This window comes from Aphis gossypii, chromosome 1 (assembly GCF_020184175.1).
Source record: "Aphis gossypii isolate Hap1 chromosome 1, ASM2018417v2, whole genome shotgun sequence".
Taxonomy (NCBI): Eukaryota; Metazoa; Arthropoda; class Insecta; order Hemiptera; family Aphididae; genus Aphis; species Aphis gossypii.
This window is the reverse complement of record NC_065530.1, coordinates 73504318-73523949: the sequence shown is the minus strand read 5'-3', so window position 1 is coordinate 73523949 and position 19632 is coordinate 73504318. Positions and strand designations below refer to the sequence as shown.

Below are 19632 nucleotides of genomic sequence, written 5' to 3'. Positions count from 1 at the left end.
AACGATTTTTTAAATTAAAATTAATTTAATATAGTATATAGTTTAAGATTTATATTTTAAGACATGCTGAGTATAGCTCATGTAGTAATTTATGATAATTTCAAATATGAAAATATTTGTTTACTATACAATATACAAACAATTTCACACCATTATAATAAAAGTACAGAATAACATTAGTTAAAAGGAATGATTTTGTAAAACTCATTAAAATAATAAAAAATAAGCGTTAATTGAATAACACACTCAAATAAAAAAAAAAAAGTCCAGTATGAGTAATAAGTATAGTATAAAAATATTAGATTACATAATAAATGATTTCTCAAAAAATTAGATTACACGATTAACCGAACCTTAAATATTGATTTTGTTTCATTGGTTTGCAATTACGTCAAAAGTTGTTCCGTATATCATAAATATTAAAATATTAATTTCTAGAAGCTGAATGCACGCAATAGTGTATATTGTGCATAATTAGTGACTTACTCGTTATTTTGTTATGCTACCATATTATGTGGATAGCGAACTAATCAAAAACTTAAAAAATAAATTAATATGATACTACAGCACGTCAATAACAATCGTGACACGTCATTTAAAAATAAAGCGATAATAATAAAACACAAATACTGTCCGTCTACGAACGATAGTATATGTCGAAATGTCAATAACAGACTGTTTATAGAAACTAGATAATACTCGTTGGTGGAAACCAAAAAAGCGACAGTTTACTTCAGAAAAATACTAGATATATGTATATGTATGTATATATATATATATATGTGTGTATGACCATTAATAGCATATTTGAAATAAAAATAATAATAATAAAGTAGTTTAACTTGAAAAAATCGAGCGTTTTGAAATGATAAACACAGTCCACTCTACAGCGTGTGTTACTTACCTAGTGTCAATTCCACAACTTTTCTTGTAGGGTGGATGAGTTAGGTTTACAAGAAAATATAATTTGAAGATATCTACTATTGATAAAACTACAAATTAAACAGATATTCCTGCATCGGACTTATGTAATTTATGTATTATTCTAATATAGGTATTACTATTACTATTTCATACTTAAAAATAAATTCATAATATCATGACAATAAGTGTAATAAATTAAGATAAAATTAAACAAATCACTCACAATGCCAATAATAATTGTCAAGTTACTTAAAAAAAAAAAAAAAAAATAAGATTCACGATTTTTACTCAATTAGTTTTTTTTGATTAAATCGTTACATTATACGGTCGTGGAAGGTGAATGCATAATATGGTAAAAAGTTTGCACCGAGTTTAAAATATTCATACAACTAATTATGTTAAATTTTATTATAGGATCAGAATACCCTTTTAGTATTGATTCTACAAAACATTCGCTTAGCTTATGTTTTTTTTAGAATCTAAAGTCTAAAAGATAATACTATTCAAATAACTCAAAGTGACCTGCACTTATATATTTTATATAAATTGTAATTTAATAATCATTTGGGTTGCGGTTATTTCAAATTTTATAAATTTGTATGAAATTGCATGTTTTGTGTAAAATATATTATACCTAATACCTATATTATGTATTAATTATAAATCGATATATGGTAGATAACATTTTTTCGTACTAATAGCTAACAATTCTTATATTCGATTTTCTAGTATTGCGAATAGTGGGTCGAAGAAAAAATAAATAACTCAATAACTCAGAAAACCTAGTCATACCTTATTTTTCACGTGAACTCACCGGTGGTTAGTTGGCTTAAGTCCAAAAGGTTTACAATATTATTATTTATTATAAAACGATGTTTACATAATAAAATATTATTATTACTACTATCTATTTTATTTATTTCTTTTCGAAAGTCCAGTTAGATGGTCATTCGTTGCTTGGTTAGTGAAAGAATTTTCGGTTATTGTGTAGACGCACGTAGTCACGTAGATAATTGAAGAGCTTTCTACACATTAGTTAGTACGCGTCTTACTTGAAATGTGTAATTGAAAAAAATCCTCTTACGAACATATTATTAACTGACTGCATGAGACTAATTGACCTTAAAGTGCGACAGTTTTTTTTTTTTATTATTATTAAAGACTACTACAACATTTTGATGTCAATAATATATTTAACTAGAAATGCGCTTTACTATGTAAAATTGTATAATCCAAAGAAACGAACAACAGCTTATCGGCGAGACTAGGGTATTTTAAGACCAATGAAGTTTGGAAAACCAGTTAGTTTCCTGTGCTGGCACACTGGATTTCTAACAAATAATATTTAAAATATTTTATTTTATTATTGATTAAACATACAATTGTGTCGAATATGTAACCAATAATGATTATGATTTAAAGTACTTATATCATAATACGTATTATATTTCCATGCGACACTATGACGGGGGGACTAACCAACACAAATTTCTTCAAAAAATTTAAGAAAAATACCATGATGGTCGCGTTTAACTATTATGTAACAATAGTATCACGATTTCTGTACACGATACTAAATAGTATAATAGTTTATTCAAAATGTTTTCACAATAATAATAAAAAAAAATAAAACACGAATTTTAATTTACAACAACTGTTCAAAATACTATTCAAGAGGAGTTCAATCATTATGTTTTTATATTATATATCTTTACGTAAAAAATAATAAAACTACAAAAAAAAATGAATGATGGGAGTTGTCATCAGTTATATTAAATGTATTAACTATAACTACTATAACTGGTACCCGTTATTCAAGAAAATTTTATTTTTTTAGAAGGTACGACATAATTACTTATTGAATGAATGGTAAATGAGAGAAAATATAAAATGTACAAAAACTTTAAGAGTTTGGTTTGTCGTTTATTTTTTTCAAACGAACCCGACAGTGTATTGAAAATCAATTCAGATGATATTAGTTTTATCCACCAGCTTATTAATTTGAGTGTAACATCCAAAGTCAAAAACTTTAAGATGAAATATTAAATTAATTTTAGCAGCTCTGTCAAATCAATTAGATTTTTAAGTGTTACGCCCACAGCTTTAATTTTATTCATCTATATTTTATAATAGTCATGCTGGTTTATATATTTTACATAATTTTTGTTTTCAAGCTAAATATTTACGAATGCAAATATAATATACATATTTACAAAATGCCCAACGTACTATTCACTTAATAAATATAATATTTATTTTTAAATCAAAATTATAATAAATTATCCTTGTGAATGAAAACTGCAATATAAAATTATTTACTTTTTATGAAGTTAACATAAATCAGTTGTACGAATTCAGTGAATAAATATCAAAAAAACATACATGCATCATTATTAATGTGATACTAAACATGCGAACGAACTAGGTCTCTTGCTCAACTCGTAGCTAATACACGTCATACAAATATATATGTATATGTATATATATATAGAATGATTTACGTTCATTCCACTTCTATTTTTTAATAATGCATTTATTTAAGTTATGATAGTTAGAGTCTTTAAGGATGTATACTTGTAGTATAGGTATATATATTATTTTATATGATTGAAAAGATTTAATGGGAAATACAAAATTTATTTATTTATTGTAACAAGAAACACACTTTTTTGAAAATGTTAGTTGATCCTACTTTTTTATACATCTTGATGCATCAAAATCAAAATTTAAACAAGTAACTTCTGAGTTATTTAACTTGATATAGTAGGGATACTAATCGCTATCGACAATTTTGCATAAGATATGAAATCAATGTACTTATAATAAGCTAATATTATTAATTTTAAAATCACCATAATGACCCCTATTAATAAGTTAAAGAATTAACTAGTATGAATTTTGATGCATATAAATCAGCATCTTAAAATAAACCAAAGTATTTACTATTTATATAAAGTAAAGGGAAGATTTTTTTTATTTGAGATAAAAATTTCAATGTTTCATGTAATACACTTTAAATTGCAAAAAAAACCTAATTATTTAAATTATAGTTAATGAGTGTATAATATTAATAAATAAATTAATATATATTTATTTATTAATATATAAATTCTCTAAAATCCATTAGTAAAGAACAAGGTTTGCAAGTAGGTACCGCTTTCCTGTACATTAGGTATCGAGTGACTCAATTTTGTAGATATTATGTTAAATTTAAATTTAAGGATATATCAGACTACACAAAATACGATTCTAAGTGAAAATGGTGTGTAAATCTATATCACTAACTATTCTTCTCTCTTACATAATATATATTTTTTGTTGTAGCTATTAATACGATTTTTTCCAGAAATATTGCATTTATTTTATTATTATTATTCATTATAATAAAATATATTTATACCATATCATATTATCAACTTATATAACTCAAAATGTAGTACAAATTTTCTGTAAATGTCGTAAAAATTAGTTTCAGAGAATAAATAGATAATAATATCTTCAAGGAAATAAAAATTTTTATTGCATATAGTAAAATTCTTAACAATATAAATATATAATACACTTAAAAGTTTAAAGTTCCTAGAAATAATTTTTTAAATTATAACAAATAATTGACATTGTTATGTATTTTATAGTTAAAATAAGTCATTTTTTACATTTAAGTTAAAAAAAAAACGTATAAACAACCATGGATTAATGTTTAAAATGTTAAGTATTAAAACAAAATTTTATGAATTTCTAAGAACAAAATAATTTACTAATTATTATGAATTAGGTATGTCAAAATTCTAACTTAAAACGCTAATAATAATATATTATTGTGAGTATAACATTTAGATATTTTTTTATTGAGATATTAATGTTTTATAAAGAACTTTGTAATACATTTTCCACAAATAATTTTTAATATAAACAAACTAACATTGTCTGATACCTATTAATAATAAAATTCAAAAGATGCTTTATTTATTGTATATAAATGTTGTAAAAATTTCAAGTATTTACGGTTATTCACTTTTGAGTTACATCAAAAACAAAATTGATTTTGTTGATTATTGGAATTGTGTGAAAATTCCCGTTTTACCTATTTTTTCCCCCTATTTATAAAGCAACTATAGAGAACTTTTCATTTGCATTACTTCCCAGAACCAATTAGATCTACTTTTATATCAGAAATCATCCCCATTTTTGAAAATTAAAGCATTTTATCGATTAATTATTGTGTATACATACACAAAAAACACATTTCGATATTCAATTAATATAATCATCGCTTCTCTCAAAATCTAAAAATTAAACTGACAATATTAAACATATTATTATTACAACTACTATAATTCGGTGTTTGCTTAAAAAATTGGAATATTAGCTCCAACAATAAAAAAAGTGAATATTAATAGTTTATATGGTTTTTTTGTTTTTTCTTATTATTGCTAAAAAATATAATTTTAAAAACTACATACCCTAAATGCAATATGAAAATAAATTGTAGTTTTAAAAATATATATATATTATATTAACAGTTGGTAAACGATGACAAACACACATTACGTCAAGACTCGAAAGTGATATTACATTTTGTGTGCAGTGTACGTATACATTTTACAGTACATAATATATAAAATATAGCCATTGTACTTTTTTGCTATAGTAGTAATTTAGAAGTTTCCATTTTCCACCGAAATAAGATAAAAAAAATCTCTTATAAAGCCCTTATAATATATGTACAGTAGGTAAAATTATGTGTATATAATAATATAATATATATACTACATGCAGTACCTATAAGGTACGTTATCATATTATTGCTATGCAAGTCATTAAGGCTGCTGCAGCAAGTCGAGGAATATTTTAAATTTTAACTTTTGGAGAGCATCAAACACAAAATACTGCCTAAATGTATCACTCACATGTTATAAATTCTTTATACATCTACAATTATAAGTGCATTTATTTCAGTAGTATTGATAATGATATCGAACTATTTCAACAATGACAATTCTATATTATATTAAGAAACATCATTGTATGAACTTAAAAACATAGCTATATCTTTTACTAAATAATGATAATACATAATTTACCGATATCCAATGATCATATATAATTTATATATTATATTATATAATATTAATAAATGAAAGGAGATATATTCAACCATTCTTTGATGCTATCTATATTTCATTACGTCAAACACAATATCTGAGAAATTTACTTTATCAAAGTACCGAATTAGCTTGATTTTCAAACAATAATTAAGACTGATTGAAAAAGTTGAAACATTTGGAAGACCAAAAAAAAAAAAAAAAAACTTAATAATGTAACTGGAGAAAAAATATTTTGATTAAAATCTAAAAATCTAAATATTCATTCTTTTGGTCTGTATTTAATATTTAGAAAATTTATAATACATATTACTAAATATGTTTTGCTTAAATCATTTATGGTGTATGACTAAATAATGAGGCATCAAATATTTAATATTAATAATATATTTACCATTTGGATATAACTTAAAATAAAGGTATCGTGAGTATAAATAACCATATTATACCTAAACATTAATAGCTGTATGAAAAACATCTGTATTAATGAAAAAAAAAAAATAATAATAAAATTAGAACAGAAAAATATAAACATGATTTATAAGCTTATTGCAGTTCCTATGCAATACTGGTTATACTATGTAAAAAAAATAAATAATTTCATTACCAGAAGAACCTATTAAAATTTCTTTACACGAACAAAAATTATTATTTCATTAATTATATTGGTAAATACAATATTGTATTTCTTTTCAAATACTATATATTCTATTAACAATTTCAATTAATGCTTGACTTTTAACTTTTTAAGTATACAAGCAATATAATTAAATTTATAAATAAATTATAACAATTTAAAAATCCCTTAAGTAAATGATTTCAAAATATTTTCATACTTGTTTTTATAAATTGAATATAATGCAATAGGTAGTTAAAAAATATAGTTTTGAATATTATGATTGATGATTTGTTAAACAATTTAAAAACATTTCCAATGCATAATATAGCATATTATACGAAATGAAGGTATAGTAGTAAATAATATAACTAGTCATTAATATTTAATATTACAGAGAAAATAATAATTAATCATAAACCAGTTGAATAATATGAAAATAAATCATTAAAATATTTCTCATGAATATTTTTAGTTATCGTTATACTGATCATAAACTATAGTATTTAAAAATAAAAATAAGTTATTGTTGATTTATATTTGTATATAGATTGGCTCAAGTCATTGTTGAGTTTTTATGTGGTTTGAAACGAAACCTATCAAGTAGAATTCAACAAAGGTTCTACGTCGAATTGGACTGCATGGGTCATGTATTTTTTTCTTTTTATAATAAACAATAATAAATAATATAAGTATTAAAATACAATACTGTATTAATATTCGTTGGGTTTATTAATGTAATCATTAACTAGATAATTGTTTAACATATTATGATACATTGTTTTTAAAAATGTGCTCTAACTAAAATACATTTGTAATGACTTTTTTTAATATAATTCAATACTTGAGGTGCCAACCACGATTAATATAATGTAATATAATATATATATTTATATGTATACAATGACACAGTTATGAATTTTGAAAAGTATTTCAAATAATTAATAAATTAAAAATGAATTTAGAATCTTGGTTTGTGTGTGTGTGAGTTTGTGTGGTAAAGATGAATAAAAACATTAAAAACACGTATTTCGTATTTACCGATTATTCTGCAGTCACCAGTTAGTCTGATCGATGTTGTAAGTCCCACAACGCATATGTAATAGATTCTGAAAAAAAAGAAAAACATAGGCTTATTCTCCTGCTAGTGACGTTTTTACATCATAAAAATTTACGATTTTTAGTGTGAAGGAAGTCTCTCTATCGGATGCCGAGGGAAAAGACAAATCCGAATTCAATTTTCCACTATATACGTCTTAACGACAGCCACTGCCGTCGACCTTAAAGAGGTAAAAAGAGGGAGAAAAAATTATGGGTCGGTCGGAGGGAAAGGGAGAGAAAAAGAAAATAATAATGTCACCGTAAAAAGATTGTTGCGTTGGGACAAGACCTGAATAACAGTCGCCTTATAGGTTTTTTTCGCTTCTATTTTCTGTTCCCCGTCCACGCTACAACGGTTGCAAAGCGACTCTTCCGGATTTCCGTATTTTATTCCGACTTTACCTCTCCTCCATCATCATTGCGACCATTACGTCTTTTGTCGCGGTTCGACTTTGGCCACAGCGTGCATATACATACGTACGTACGTTATCGTTATATGTGTATATTATGAACATATTATACAGGATGATTCTCTTGAATGCTCACTCTCTTTTACCTCAAAACCATGCATTAATTCAAATATTCTTATTTTTAAAAATCTAAAGTTTACTATAGGACCGTAAATTATTATAATAGAATGTCCATTTCTAATGAAATATATAAATTGACAATATAATTTTTTTTTTTCAAAAAAAAAAAGAATTACCTACTATTATACTTTCTATACAGTTTCAATTATATGATTTATTTGGAAACATTTAAGTATATTGACTAATTGTTTTTTGATTATTTAACATAACCATGTAGGATCTTACAAAGTATAATAACAGTTTAGAAGTCCGGGGAAATTGTGTTAAATTAAACTAGAACTAATTATTAATACACTTTAAAATTACAAATATCAGTTTTTTATTGCCTAATGCACGAATTAGAAATATGGCGGTGATGGTTAGGGTGCTTAGCATGCTTGGTGTATCACTCTGTATGCATGCATATATGCATTAAAATATACTTATATATATAATATATAATATATATGTATATATAATATATAAGTATTACTTCGGGATCTGGACAACGAAGAAAAAAAATAACTACGCCAGATGTATATATATATATATTTATATAAAAAACGGGGCAATTCGTTTTTCCACTGTGGAGATAACGAATTTGGCTAAGGGATATTGGTTTTACCCGGATGACGTGTGACCTGAATAAACATCTTAAATGGTCTACCTGCTGGATCTGTTTACGATCACTGACCGTAATGTAGGTACATTTCGGACGTCCAGATTGTTATACGGTTGGAAATTAAATGTGACCACTATACATAATATAATTCGTTCCTATATTGTATAATATAATGGCTGTAGTAAGTACGTTGTCGCACACGGTGTATTGTCAAGATGATTGTGTCAGAAGGGTCCCCGTACGCAAAAATATAAATGGAGTTTTTTTTATATTTAATTTTTTTTTAAAACTAATTAAAATATATATAATAACGGTAAAATATATGATCCTAATAGGGATTTAGTCGTTTGAGTCGTTATTTTTTTCGTTCCAATACTTACGGTCGCATAAGTTTTTTCATTATTTTATTTATCAATAAATACATAATTTTTTCAGTTTTTAATAAAATATATTATATCCATACTACGTCTGGTTTAAAAGAAAATTGATCATATTCTTAAACGACAGTATTGTAGCTTTTCATTTCCTCTCCACAATAAAACTAAGACTATGGAAAAGACACAATATTTACAAAGACTACAACAGGATAAACCAATTTAAATATTATAATGATAATTGTCTAATAATAATTTGCTTATATTTTATGCTATGTATTACATTATGTTAAAAGTTTAAAATAAAATAAACGATGACAATAGAAAATAGTTATTAAATATTATGTTTCTTAGAAGTGTTCATTTAGATATAATCACGTTTTATAATGACTGAGATAATAATACATATTATATAAACTTGTATTAAAGCATAATATTCATTGAATATTTTGTCATACAAATTAAAAATAGTAAATTATTTAATTTAATTATTTTTTTTAAGTTAGATCAGATTATAATCTAAAAATAAAATATATTTTTACTTATATATTATATCTTTTCTTATGATGCTGAAGTAGGTAGGTACGTAAAAACAGTATTTGGCATAATAATTTAAAATTCTAAAATATCTGAAAGTTTATTTTTTAGTATGAAAAAAAATATAAATGTATTTATTTAAGAACTAAATCTTAATTAAGTAACTAAATATACATAATATTAACATTTATTTTATTATTTGTAGTATAATACAATTCGTCATTTGTTTTTTAAACTAAATCTATTTTTATATTCATAGAATATAAAATCATTAATACATGTTATTATTTTACCAATATCCATTTAACAATAACTTCATCTATAATAACTATTTTAATTCTTATAATTAAATTCATATTCAAAAAATAACAAATTGGATCATGATTTTTAAATTATAGATTAAGTTAATAATTTTTGTTATCATATCAAATAAAAAAATATATTATACTGTATATCTATATAATACACCAACCTTTATAAATATCTCAAAACCAGAATTAAGTTGAATTCACAGCCCACAAGTTATGCATTTTCATATAATTCACATTTAATACATTTGATATTTTTTTAAGTAAAAAGTTTTTAAATCATATATACAGAATAAAGTGCTCAAATATTTTTACGATTCTTTAAAATTATCACTATTTTTTTTAAACATAAATATTTTATGTTGAGTAATTTGCAACTGTATAATATTTACGATCTTTTTATTTTAAAAAATAATCAAAATATAACATTAGGTACTAATGTATACATAATTATCACGAAATATTTAATAAATAAATATAAATATAAATATTTTTATTCATTTATTTTATTTATTATATGATATAAATTATGTTTATATATTTTGTTTTCGAAACATAATGTTTAAGTACATATAAATATATTTATAATTTTAAGTACCTACAGAATCATTTTTAAGCTTTTGCCAATTTAATATTATAAATGAATATTAATTTCAACATCAGATTTTTAAAACAAAAAGTATGTACTGTAATAGTAAGCGTATAAAAACCATGATACAATAAAATGTTATCATTTTATTGTTAACAGAATACATTTATATTTGGTTTATTATTCTAATAATCTAAAAGATTTAAAGCTCTCGAAATTTGTGATAAATTGATAATATTTATAGTTTATTTATAACGTTTAAGCATTTTAGAGTATTTGAATTTATAAAAATTGTTTTACGTGTACTTATAGTATATTTACTATTTTTTTTAACAATATAAAATTCAGATATTGTTTTTTTTTTAGTCGATGTATAAATTTAAGCATTACTGATAGGTTTGTTCATAACACTAATACGAACAGTGAACACTCTTTTTGAATCATTTAATGCCGCAACTACAAACGAATACTTTTTATTTAATTAAAATAAAAAATTCATTTTTTACTAAGTCAATCATATTGTATATGTCTTCGTTAGCCTAACAAATATTTTTTTAAGGACAACCTTATAACTATGACTCCAAATATTAATTTTGTTTTTATCTGGTAAATCACATGATTTGTAATGTTAATTTTAAGAAGTGTTTAATTTTTAGACTAGAAAAATACTTAAAATTCAAACGTTAATTCATCTATTTTTATTTGACTTTCGATCGTTATTAATTATAATACGTTTGTACCATATGAAACGTTTTAATTCTTCTACTGTAAACGAGTAATGTGTCATTAAAACAATATCGATATCGGTAACGTTATCATAAACAGAAGTTTTAGATGACTATCAAAAAAAAAAAAAACTTTGCATATAACAATTTTTTAATATAATCTAACAGACATAATTAATTTAAGATATTCAAAATATTTCTGTATATTTTTTATTATAAAAAATATTACAAGGCACTAATTTGAAGTTATATATTACATTGTACTTTTGTTAAAGTGCCCCTAGGTGCACGTTGGATAATAGAGTACTATTTTGACGAATGTATTATGTATATCAGATATTATAAAATATACTGTTAGTATTGACCGTAGTCACTAGCTAATAAAACTAAACAAAGAAATCTATATGTTTAAATGAATGAGAAAATGGAAATCTTTGTCTTGCATGTTCTTTGAAACAACTTATTTGATTATCTTGATTGAAAAAAAAATAATAATACAAAAGTACATCACGGAGCATGTTTTAAGCCTATTTATAATTCTAGGAGTTAATGAAAAATCGGGTTATTAATTTTTTTAAACAATCGGAAAACACGGACATAAGGATATATATTTTTTTATCCGTGTTACCAATTATTATTCTTTATTACAAAATAGTATTTTAGATGGTTAGTTTATGTAATATAACAGTATACAAAATATATTCATTTTTTTTAGTTCACATTATTAATGTAACTTTACGAGTTGTTTGTTTTCGATCTAGATTCTGAAATGAAAAGTAAATCAAATTTAGATCGTTCAACAACAACAAAAAAAATAATAATAATAATAATGCTGCTGCTGTTAAATGGTCAAAGAAAAGCAACGTTAGTCGAGTCATCTATGCAAAGTTAACATGTCGGAAATTTCTACTCAAAATCTGAAAACCAAAAATATTATTTATCCACATGCGTCACGCTAAATTGTGGTAAAAGGTAACCAAATTTAACACGGATGCAATTTGTACGCAACTAAGTGTATAGAAATAGCTTTAATATATATATATATATATAACTAAACTTTGACCCGTTTACAGTTATATTTGTTCAATTTCTACAAAAACAGTACCACGATCGAGTTTAAATTTAGAACTTTTTAGCTATAATACTATATTAATATAATATTATAATATGGTATATATTTTATTACACGAATTAATATAAAACTCTAATTTTTTTCAATGTCCTATTCATATCTCACGTACATAATATAATTGTAACTGTAAAATATGCAACAATTTATAACATGATATAATATTTTTGATATAGCTGGGACGTGAGTATATATAAATGATAAACTTCAATGATATTTATCCATATTTTATCAAACTAAATGAAATTCATTAAGAAGATAATCAAACAGACCTATTATTATTTTTATTAACATTATGAATGCAGTTATTTAAAATATTATTTTTGGAATTTTTAATTGAAAAATTGGAAGTGAGCATGCTTGGTGAATCATCCTATATTCAAATTAAGATAAGAGCACACCAAATCTATAGAACCCCAACCAACAAAATAAATTATAATATTAGGTACCTATCGTAAATTTGTAATTTCTCATCTCGATCTGTATCCGAAACACAACCTAACCTAACCTTACCTAAGGACTATTAAAGTATAGTATGTGAAATATATATAGTTTTACGACATTATATAAAAGTACATTGCACGTTACGGTATGGCGTAGGTACTTTAGTAGAAAAACGTAAAAATAACCCACATACTACAAAAATATATACACGTTAGTGACTGCTGGGAAGCTGCATAAAGGGATTTCGTTCAATAATTTTGTTATTTTATTATTTTTACATCATATCAAAACAATAATGTTGTCCTTAACAAATAGTGTTTCGTCCATTGAAACGCGTCCCAAAACTTTTATCGCTGACCTTTTTTGTGCGGTTTGAATTCGTTTTCATGTACTTTCGAGAGCACTATAGGCTTAGGAGGCAACAAAAAACAATACATATACAATATATTACAGTGTATATATATATATTATATTATAGAAAATCTAACATTATTCAGTAATAGAACCTTCTCGAGATAAAATCTATTTCTTTAACGACCTATTCAAGGGTTGTAAATATGTAAACTATTCCTGTGCATTTGAACTGAAGTTTTTGACAATAGACGTTGTATATGCATGCCCAATATAAATAAATAATATAAGCCTAACGATAATTATTGTTTTCTATAACATTAAAGAAAAACCCACATCCATGTTTTTTACAAACTGGATGTTAGTGTATATATATATTTTTTTCTTTAGCTCTTCTAGTAATAATTTTAACTAAATTGAGTTAACGTTATTAAATTTCATATTAAAATGGAAAGTTGCACAATCACGTTTCTGCGGTTACACGTACATGTACTTCATAATATGCCTTGCATTTAAATATTAATATAAGAATTTTTCTTCCTTGGCGTATTTTTACACTTTAATATTCATCTACTAAGAGTAACATAGTCATTCAAGTGCTAAATTATACACATGATACAGATAAATAAATAAATGATTGGTTTTAAATCATGTCAATAATAATTAATTAAGTTGCATAGCTAATACCTACTGAATTGTAACTTAACACATGGTTAATTCTCGATGACTTGATACACTAAGAATCCAATCAATGTACAACAGCATATTAGTGAATATCTATTACAACCCCCCCCCCTTTAAAAATATATTTTACAATTATATACATATAAAGTAACTATACATAATTTATGTATATGTATTATTATTAGTTAAAATATCAGGCAGAACTCGATGACAAAAACCACAATTTAATTGGTCTTCTGGTAAAACATCACACTTTGATGATGATTATCACAAGGAAGACTCATGTAGTCGAGATTAAGAGCAAATAAGCTTGGTTGGTTTTAACTAAGGAAAATTTCCTGGCCAAAAACAAAGTGAAAAGCTTTATCGGTAGCGCTAGTCACACTGCAAAAAACGTTACATCTCCTGATAATACAGTGTCGATGCATGGAATTGAGGTCAAGATTCTATCCGCCCCAACAGTTTAAACGTAGTCACGAGGCCTAAACACTGTAAAAAGTTATGTTATGAATTATGTACATCTGTCCACTGAAGAGATATTATCATTTGATGCCAATTTTTTTTATTTTGGAGATCTGAAACCAACGTATATAACAGGTCATCGTAAATGCAAATCATTACAGCATTGGACTAAGAAATTTGTCACTTTTCAGAATCATGTTTTTTTTACACATAGTTCAAGGAGTTTGTTTCTGTACACCAGAGCTTGTAGAATCGAAAACATAGGAATAATTTTAAATTATTATTGAAGATAGAATGTGGTATAAGTTATATTGTATTATATTATATATTATAGGTATTGAATACATATTACATACTATAATATTTCAAATGGTCAATGATAATTATATCGATTATCCAATACAATGCTAACCAATTTAATTAGTTTTCATTTGTTATATTAGGTATTAACAAATTTCAAAACATTATCGTACAATTAATTAGTGATGTGTGAAAATTCTGACGAAATTTCTTTTATAAACGATAAACAACAATGTTAATTATTTCGTTTTAATTTAAAAACACTATTCGTTAAAAGTATATTTTATTATTATGAATTTTACTATAATGTAATATTTTTGATTTCTTTAAAGGTATCGTTATTTATTTTTATAGTCTTGTAATATTTACAGATTGATTTTATTACATTTTAAACAATATAAGTTTTCGGAAAAAATTAATTTTGAATCAAAAAATGTATCACAAAATATTCTTAGTTATTTAGACTAACACACCGTCTCCTCTCGGAACTACAAATCCATAAAAGTGATCTACTCGACATCTAATGTACGGTTAAGCTGTACCCACTTGGTTATATTTTTCAAACATAATTTTACATATTTCGTCAAAAATGTAATTGAGCTTTTAGTATTATATTTATTTAGTTTTATACAGTATCGTTAATACAAAACACAACTGTAAAAATTGCATACATATTATTTGCTGATAAGTACTTATTAAAATGATCAAAACTGATCTAATGTGAATAAATATTAAACATAATCGGAGTTCAGTTTATTTATTACATAAAATGTCGCTTAGGAATATTAAAACAGTATTTTCAAAACGAATATTATTCAGTCGTCAGATATTTTATTACTAATGAGTCTCTCAGTCGGGAATTTTTAATATATTATGTGGTTAGTGGATTATCTGCATAAAAAATAATAATAATAATTACATATTACAAACCATTAGAGATATAAAATATATTAATTTATCATTTTATATATTTGAATTAAAAATAAAATTGATAATATTTTTATACGATACAGTGGAATCTAAAATAAATACAACTTTTAAAGAATTACTTCAATTTAGGTCTTGACTTCTCATAAATAATTCAAAGAATTATATAATTCAAACGAATTCGATTTAATCATTTCCAATGATTAATGTATAAATGTGTACTATGGATCCAATCAATCATTGTATTTATTATAATAAACAAACACTCAATATTTTTTTTTATATTTATAAATATAAAATAGACATATGAAATGAACACAATTAATAACACTATAAAAATGTTTACTTTGGAAAAATAACACATCGGTTAATCAATATTATTTTAAAAAGAGAACCTTTTTCATCGTATTAAATAAATAAAATATAGTACTTAAACTTAGAAACTCAGTATTATTGTGGGAAAATATCTTAATACTTGAACATAAGTATTGTCTACAGTCTATTTAGTATTGAGTACTAAAATTAAGGTACATTTATAAAATTGTATTTATATTTTTTTATTAATTATTAGTTTTAACAGTAAAACATAAAATAATATAACTAAAATTATTATAATCTTCATAAATAGTATTCACTAAATAGCACAATGGATTCTAAATTTAAGACATGACATTAATTTTGTAAAAATATTTATTTGTTTGTCTCATTAATAACTTTTAAATCTTACAACATCATAACGGTCATACTATAATTTATTCAGTTTTACCTATAAGAAATTAAGTTAAAGTATTAATTTATTTTGATGAGGAGGTATAGATTATACATATATTTTAAAACTATCTAAATTAATGTCAATTGGACATACTTTACTAGGTGAAATAAGAAAACATTTTTTTTTTTTTTTAATTTCAACTAACAAAGTTAAACAGAAACTCATTAACTGGTTGTGAGAATTATTTTAAAATATATTTTATTTATAAAGTATGTTATATTCATATTTTTATTTCAGAAACAAACAAAGATTACGTTGTAATTTAATATTATCTAATTAATTCCATTTAACTAGAGTTGTAATAAATGTCGTTATTTAATATTTATTAACTAATAATATATGCTAAATAATTACTATATTTAAAAACACATGTACTAATGTATGGTAAAATCCTCAGAATGGTAAATAATATTAGTTAAAGTATAACATTGTGATTTTTAACTTGTAACCATTCTCTACAGTCTAGATGATATACCAACGAACACACATTATAAAATAAATTTAAAAATTTAAAATATTCAATTTAAATTAATTTATATATAATAAATTTAAATTTTGTTTAATTAATTAATATTATAAGTTAAGTAAGCCTGACAAAAAAGATAGTCTTTTTTAAAGAAAATATTATTCATGGTTAAGACATGTGTTACATTTTGTGAAAACAACTGTGTGCTATATTTAAAAAAGTTTGAAAATCAATTAACCGACTGTGTATTACAATATGTATGTCTGAACAATAACAAATTTCAACTTTTAAACAAAATATTTCTTACAGATCAATTTAAAAAAACATTTTTTTAAATGTTTATATTTTATATTTTATTGATACTCTAACAATATGAGTATATTGAACCTAAAACATAGTTGACTAAAGTGTAATTTGTTTTATGAAAAAGATGCACATTTTATTTTAATTTAAAAATATATTCATTTATTTTTATAACAACAAGCTGACCTATAGTATAGTAAATTTACAATATAGTTTAAAAACAGTTTACATTTTCAACTAAAATAAAGACAATATATGGTGTTATTAATATATTTTATAACCAAGTTTACTATACCATACGAATAAATTGTATCGTGGTCTTATTTAAACTTTGAACATTAATTAATAAATAGTTATTTACTAATCGCTGATGTTCGTCTTTGAAAAAAAAATATTTATATATTAGCCTGACACTAAAGCCCGCGATTGATACTCTTACAATATTTAAAATTAACCTTCATACTTTCTTCACTGTTTCCACTATAAAATTGTGCAATTACCTGTATATTTACGTCTGTTAAAATACTAAATGTAAATATTATTACTCTAATTTAAATAATGCATAACTATTAAATTAACCTTAGAGTATGAATAATAACTAAAAAAAAAAAAAATTACTCAATTTATTTATAAAATACTTATATTTAATCTATGATCATATAGTTATAATACATCCTATTTTAGCACATTTAAAAAAAAATTAATTTATTTATAGCTTCTAGTTTTCCTATTATGACCATTGGTACTGAAGACAAAACAATGAACATACGATGATATAAATTACAATACAAAATATACACCGAATGGTGTGTTTTTATTCACTATTTTTATAAATATTGGTTAGGTATCAAATTTTATTAAAAATAAAAAACATTAAATTTTAAGTGACATTTATATAATATTTCTAATATACTATAGTGTAATTTATGCATGTCTAATGATAAATTGATATTGTATAATTACATAATATTATACTAAATATTAATTATATTAAAATATCTCTAATGGGAAATTACGCAGTTATAAATAAATATAAAAATAATACTTTTTACTTAAAATAAATTAATCGATGAAGAGTAAGTTATAATCTATCCACATGATGCAATATTTCTATCGAGTGGTAACATATGTAAATATTTATCAAGTTCTAATTTTTAATAACAGTGTAATATTATCGACAAAATATTTAATACTATATTATTTTACTAAATATGTATAATATAAATATATATGTGTATACTGCATATATAAATATTTAATCAATACAGGAAATTACACACACACTCATATATATAATATATACATAATTTCAGTTACCAAATACACCTTTGTAATATTGTTGTGTTATGTTGAATTTTTATATACCTATTAATAATAGGCGCAATGTCAACCATTACTATTTAAAGCAAATCATGGAATATTAACACAAAAAATTAAATTATATGAACCAATAGTGTACTTAAAACCTAAAAGTTAGTTTTTCAATGTATATGTAAATCAAATATACAACTACGTATTCAATAATATCTAATTCTATAAATTATTCCAGTATTTGTTTTTTTTTTTTTTTTTTAACGTTTTTATAATTATATATTATGATTTAAATAATTAAAAATATCTAAAACTTATAGCCATAATATTGTTTTGAAGGCATTTAAAATTAGAATTTTCATAAAATTCATTAACATTATGGTTTTTATATCTAATATTAATTGAAAATATAATATAAGATTTTGTATTAGTTGTTTAAGTTATATATAAAATAAATCGAATGGAAACCTTAATTATTATTTTTACGATAATTTTAAATTCAATTTTTTGAAACATGGATAATCACTTTATAAAATAACTATTTTTTAAATTATTATTATTAAATATTATTATTTTAATTATAAAAAAATAAATTAACAGTAAATAGTACTTGAAAATTTCAAAAGTTGTTTATATTTTAATTTTCACTGTTTGAAAAAAATGTTCAACTCTTTTCTAGACATGGCAATTTTTTATTTAAAAAGACATGAGTACAATTTCTTTTATATAAGGAATAGATTCAAAGTTAGAATTTCGACGAAATCCGTCATAATCGTAAAAAAATAAACTATTTTGAAGTTACAAATTTATAAAAAGTTTTCTTTTTATTTCTAAGTTTTGAAATATAATACAAGATTTGTCATAAGTAGTTCTTAAACTTAAACCATAAAATCTAATAAATATATAAAGTCGATATTTGTTAAAAATATTTTAAGTTAAAATTTGGACAAAATTACTTGTTTATTTAATTATTTTGATATAATTTAAAAATATTATTAGTAAGAATTTAAAAA

General features: G+C 23.1%; 1 protein-coding gene across 2 annotated transcripts in view; it reads right to left on the bottom strand.

Moving 5' to 3' along the window:
• The window catches only part of LOC114119635 (acid sphingomyelinase-like phosphodiesterase 3a), a 209323-nt gene that overhangs the window by 169434 nt on the left and 20257 nt on the right, over positions 1-19632 (bottom strand). For both annotated transcript variants that reach the window (XM_050198775.1, XM_050198776.1), the window contains exon 2: positions 7687-7754. The gene's annotated coding sequence lies outside the window, so the exon portion shown is untranslated. The remainder of the gene's footprint in view (positions 1-7686; positions 7755-19632) is intronic.